The following is a 6,014-nucleotide window of genomic DNA, read 5'->3' as shown; positions in this document are numbered from 1 at the left end:
TAGAAAACAATAAAAGAAACAACTTCTGTAAACCTTTATGTCTACCAGTTTACTAGCTGTTCTTGAGCGTCAGGTGTAGTTCTTTTTAACGCGCGACCACACCATAGGGGTATTCTCATTGCGCGCATAGACCACCACAGAAAGATTTTCTCCAACCAGATTCAAAGAGCCGCGATGGCTCAGGGGATAGAGCGTTCGCCTTCCAATGAGCCGAACCGGGTTCGAATCCCAGTCGATACGAATTCCGCATCCGTCTTGCACCGACCACAGTGCTGACGTAAAATATTCTCAGTGGTAGACGGATCATGGGTTAAAGTCCCCTTGCCATCAGGCTATCCGTGGGAGGTTCTCGTGTCTTCTTCTGCATGTAACACAAATGCGGGTTAGCTCCATCAAAAAGTCCTCCACGAAGGCAAATTTCTCCCAATACTCGATCCAGGAGTTCCCTTGTCTTCTGGATTGGGTTCAAAATTACAAGGCTACGGAGTTGAACATTAGTAGTCGTAAACCCATGAAATTATGTCGGCTGTTCAACGACGGTTATAAAATTTAAAAAAAAAACCAGATTCAAAAAACTAATTGCGTTTGAATATTTAAAATAGTTCCCAAGAATCGCTGTAAACTACTGTTTATTTGTATCTCATTATTCACTATACTGTTTTTCTTTTAAAACGTAGCATACTACACTACAAACTACGGACAAAGTAGCGATTCCAGGAAGTTTTGCGAACTGTAACCGAACTGCAAGTTTTCCAACTTGCTCCGCTTTGTAAAAAAATATTTTCTAGTAAAGAAGAAATTTGAGTTATTTTTAGTTAGTAATTTTATTTTAAAGTTACTTTTCCACCACTACATTCAAAAATCCAAAGTATCATATAAAATGCGACTTTATTACAGCTATTTCGTGAATTGAACAGAGTAGAAAGGAAGATCTGGGAAAGAGGGACCAGCTCAAGCCTTGCTAGAGAAAAGACGTGCTTTTCTCTGCTCCGCAATTATGCCGTATCACCGAGCTGCCCGCGGTGGAAAAGTTTTCCCTTCCGGCCGCATGCCAACATCAGACTTAGATGAGACATCTTCGATCGACAAAAGGTTTTTACCGGCCAGATCTATGAACTACGCACTTTACTCAAAGTTTCTTCTAGAACAAACTACTGATATCGTGGAACTTCGTAAGCTGCGAGATTCCATTGGAGAGATTTCTACCTCAACACCAAGTAGATATTACAATGAACTATTTAACGCAGCGGTGTCCGCAATTCAAACTGCTGAGTCGAGTCAAAAGAAGTCAACTGCCTCAACTACAATGGAGACAACTATCACTGAGACAGCGGAAATCCCTGTGACCATCCCAGAAAGTAGTGTTACTAATGAAATAGAGACTGAGCCCGTTTCCGAGCACAGTGTTCCGAATAATATCACAACTCCTTCCAGTAAAGATTTGAATATGGATATAGACGAAGAGACATCAGCCTCTGAACCTGAGATCCAAAATAGAAACAACAAAGAGCCACCATCTAAAAAGAGAAAGAAGAAGAAGAAAAAGTCTGCCACAGCTACAGAAAACGTTGACCCATCCATGACCCAGAAAAGCTGCACTCCTTCGGAATCTCTTTTCATGCCAGAGCCCACCCCTATTACTGCATCAGAACCTACGGAGGAGACTACCAACCCTTATGGAAATTTAAGGTATATTTAAGGTTGATTTGAGGTATTTTTGAGGTATTAAGGTTGTTTTGAGGTATATTTGAGGTATATTTAAGGTTGCAGAGAAAACAGCAATAAAAATTATACCTCGTAAAGGTTGTAATTAAGGTGTACGAGGTTGATTTATATATACTTCAGCTTGTTTTGAGGTTGTTTAAAATTCACTTCAAATCAACCAGACTGATAAGGAGATTTTTAAGGTATACCAGGTTTATTTTCTTACACTTGTAACAAAAGAGGTATTTTTGAGGTATAAAAATTTTTACCTTATTTCAACTAACGATAAAAAGGTATTTATTGAGGTATATGAAGTCATTTTATTTATACCTAAGCTTATTTTGAGGTTGTTTTAAATTCACTTCAAATCATCCAGACTGATAAGATGATTTTTAAGGTATACGAGGTTGTTTCTCTTACACTTGTAACAAAAGAGGTATTTATGAGGTATAAAAAAATCAACCTTATTTCAACTAACGAGAGTGAGGTAATTACGAGGTATAAAAAATATACCTTTTTTCTACTAACGATATTGAGGTATTTATGAGGTATAAAAAAATATACCTTATTTCAACTAAAGAGAGTGAGGTATTTATTGAGGTGTTGAAGTCATTTTATTTATACCTAAGCTTGTTTTAAGGTTGCTTAAAGTACACTTCATATTAACTAACTCACTTCCCAGAGTTCCATGCGAGCCGGCAAATGGCGTGTGTGTTGACAATCGAAAGTCTATTCGAAATTCGGTAAGTGTGCTTGACATTTATTAATTTAGTTTTATCACTTTTAATCAAATATGCTTCAATTTTGAAACTTAAATTTTATTATTTTTGTTTTAACGACGCGTCCTGATCTTAAATAATTTAAGTTGGAGGATATTCTTAGAGGCTATCGTTGTAGGCTTAGCAATAAGAGAGAATAACCGAAATATTTCTCGTCACTGTTTTGGGTAACATTACTGGTGAATCGTTACAGCAGGTTATGCACAGTATATTTTATTGTTTGTAGTTCAGTCAAATAGAACTATTCTTTTTATTTTGCTTAAATGTATATGTTTTAACGTAGCAGTATGCACGCTGATTAATTGAGAAAAATGTTCACAATTTCTCTTATAAATAAATCATTGAAAATTGAAAGATTTTTAAAATAGCAATTTTGCTTTGAAATTCTACTATAGCTGTATGCTTATCGTTTGGATATTTGTTGCAAAGTTTATATTATTGTTTATATATATATATATATATTTACAGAGCTTATCCACAGTTCCCTGATATTACTGAGATGGCCTAGGCTGTAAATAGCACATGCGCGGCGGCGCAGAAGAAGAGACAAGCAAGCTACTGCTCAGCCTTCCCCTAGGATATAGTTCTGAATTTATACCTAAAAGAAAAAGTAATCTCTCCTAATAAACTACAGAATTTATGTAATTGTTGATAACAATAGTTTGCTAGATATTTGATAATTGAAAACTAGTAACTGTACTAGCTCACTTCTTCATGTTTGATCACAAAACTGCTATTTTCACTACATGTTATTTTCTCGCATTTTACCCACGTTAATTATTTACTAAGCAGATTGTTATTACTTATTAGAATATTGGGCAGAATGAAATTAAATCCGATTTCAAGTTTATATGACAATTTGTTTCAAGGTTATGAGCTTTTTCATGCAGCTGTTTATGGTTCACTACTTCAAAAATGTGCGAATTTCGGAAATCTTAAATATTTTAGAAATAAGTCAGTATAGTATGCAATTTTAATCCTGAATTGAATAAAATCAATTGCAAATAAAAACATTTATTGTTGAAAGTAATATGCATTATTTTGAGTTTCATCCTATGGGATGTGTATTTATATTTAAACAAGTGTTTGTAACAACTAACTATTAGTTTTATTCTGCTCGGTATTATAAGTTATATAGGAGATATTATACTCAACTTATTTTAAAAGTATTATTTCAAATCATTCTCTCTTAGACATTTTCCTCACATAAAATTACTCACAACTTTAAAATAAATGCTCCTTATCAGCTTGTAATTTGTTCTATTCGATTGAGTGTAAAAAAAGAATAAAAATTGGTACATAACTTTAAAATTTTAATTTATTAAACGATTGTAGATTCTTGATTACATTGATTAAAAATTATTAAAATAACTATTTTTTAAGAAACTCTGATGTGATTGACAATAACATAAGTCCTTTTCAGAATCAGCGTCAAAAATTTAAAAAAAAGCTGCTAGTTTCATGAAGTCTGACAAAAAGTTGAAAAATATAGACTAGGTTTATTGAGTTTAAAGATTTTTAAAAAAGAAAGGGAAGGAAATCTAATTATTAAACTTACAAGTACCATAATGTTACAGATGTATAGAAAAATAAAAAGTGTTAAAATTGCATAATAAGATTGGAATTATACAGGGTGTTTATAAAGTCCCGGACCCATTTTGATGTTTAATAACTCATAAAATAATAAAGATAGATTAAAATTAATAACATTAATGGTTAGATAGACTCAAAAAGTTTCATGACCCTTGTCAATGAACTTCCACGTGTGCCCCCTTCGTCGCACGGAGAATATCAAGTCGATAGTCAATTTCACGAGAGGTAGCTTTCTTTTTTACAGAAAAGACAATCTCATCAGTCGTATACTTAGACATGTTGGAAAACTTCGTATTTCCACAACTAGAAGAGCTTCAGCCACATGTCTTTTTGCAACAAGATGGTGCACCACCTCATTGGGGTATCATCGTTCGTAGTTCTTTGAATGACCATTTTACAGGAAGATGGATTGGGCGAGGAGGTCCAATTCCTTGGCCACCCAGATCACCTGATATAACGCCGCTGGACTTTTTTCTTTGGGGATTTATAAAGGACAATGTTTACAGGAGGATCGTGTCGAACATTGATGGCCTAAAAGCCAGAATTACAACCGCAATAGCCTCTGTGGATGCCGACATGCTTGCCGCTACCTGGCGTGAAATTGACTATCGACTTGATATTCTCCGTGCGACGAAGGGGGCACACGTGGAAGTTCATTGACAAGGTTCATGAAAGTTTTTGAGTCTATCTAACCATTTATGTTATTAATTTTAATCTATCTTTATTATTTTATGAGTTATTAAACATCAAAATGGGTCCGAGACTTTATAAACACCCTGTATATTTGAATTTCTGTAAATGTTGTTAATGGTAATACTGTCTTCAGTGTATTTTATTTTGTGGCTGTGATACATGTCATGCTTTTTAGCTACGAGGATTGAATAGAAATGGCAGAAGATATTTATCTGAAAAGGAAAATTAATTTCATCCAGTTAATTTAAATGATAAAAAAAATACTTTCTAATATTTTAAGACCTGCCACTATTATTGTAAATATGACTTTCTTACTAATTTATATTTTTTTTCCTTTTAGGTTCCAATAATTACAAGTTTCAACATGTAGACGGAAACAGTATTTAAAATAATTTTGTTGGTTTGTAAAAAAAGTGAAATTTTAGTTTTAAATAAAAGTACTTTGAATTTCAGCTGACTAATTATTTAAATTTGTAGTTTTATAGCTTTAAAAATTCAAGCACCTTAGACAACTATCTTCTAAAAATACGAGTATGAGTTCCCATAAATAATTTTTACTAACTGTAGAATTTGGATAAGTGTTATTTTAAGATGATTTAAATCAATCTATTAAAATTATAGAAGAATTATGCATTTGAAACTTTCTTTTATAGCTTAACAAAAGAAGCAATTACTGCCGAAGGTTTAATATTAAAAATTTCAGGTTGATAAATGATCTCTACTAGTGAAAAAAATGTAATGTACATTATTCTTCATATAATATATATAATATCTTTATATATATATTATATTTTTTATATAGTGAGTCTAAAAATTAATAAACTAGGTGGTCCGTATAACACCTCACCTTCGTAAGTGCTAAAAAAAACATCTTTGGTTGATAAATTAATACTTCTAAAAATACAAAAATATATACTTGAGGTTACGAAATAATAACTTAAGGTAGAACATGGAACACATGGCGCTAATTAAAAATAACCTTTCCAATTGTTGAAAATACACTTCAGGTTGATTTATAACAACCAGAAGTGTAAAATGGCCCACCTTAGGTTGAAAAATATATACCTCTACAAGCATAAAATTATATACCTGAGGTTGAAGAATAATTACCTGAGGTAGAACAAAATACATTTGAGGTTGATTTATAACAACCAGAAGTGTAAAACGACACACCACAGGTTGATAAATATATACCTCTACAAGCATAAAATTATATACCTGAGGTTGAAAAACAATTACCTGATG

At 32.9% G+C, this 6,014-nt stretch overlaps 1 long non-coding RNA gene across 2 annotated transcripts; it reads left to right on the top strand.

The window, feature by feature from the left end:
• Positions 1-1,811: 1,811 nt before the first annotated feature.
• On the top strand, positions 1,812-5,221 carry LOC122270853 (uncharacterized). 2 transcript variants are annotated; one of them, XR_006226023.2, is made up of 4 exons: positions 1,812-1,946; positions 1,998-2,447; positions 2,952-3,093; positions 5,110-5,221. It is a non-coding gene; the product is annotated as an uncharacterized lncRNA (long non-coding RNA). The 2 variants fall into 2 exon arrangements; XR_011637636.1 differs by lacking the exon at positions 1,812-1,946 and having other exon boundaries at positions 2,211-2,447; positions 2,952-4,740.
• The last annotated feature ends 793 nt before the right edge of the window (positions 5,222-6,014 follow it).

Source organism: Parasteatoda tepidariorum, chromosome 9, assembly GCF_043381705.1.
Source record: "Parasteatoda tepidariorum isolate YZ-2023 chromosome 9, CAS_Ptep_4.0, whole genome shotgun sequence".
In the NCBI taxonomy this organism is placed as follows: Eukaryota; Metazoa; Arthropoda; class Arachnida; order Araneae; family Theridiidae; genus Parasteatoda; species Parasteatoda tepidariorum.
The sequence above is the reverse complement of the archived record's forward strand: the minus strand, read 5'-3'. Positions and strand labels throughout refer to the sequence as shown.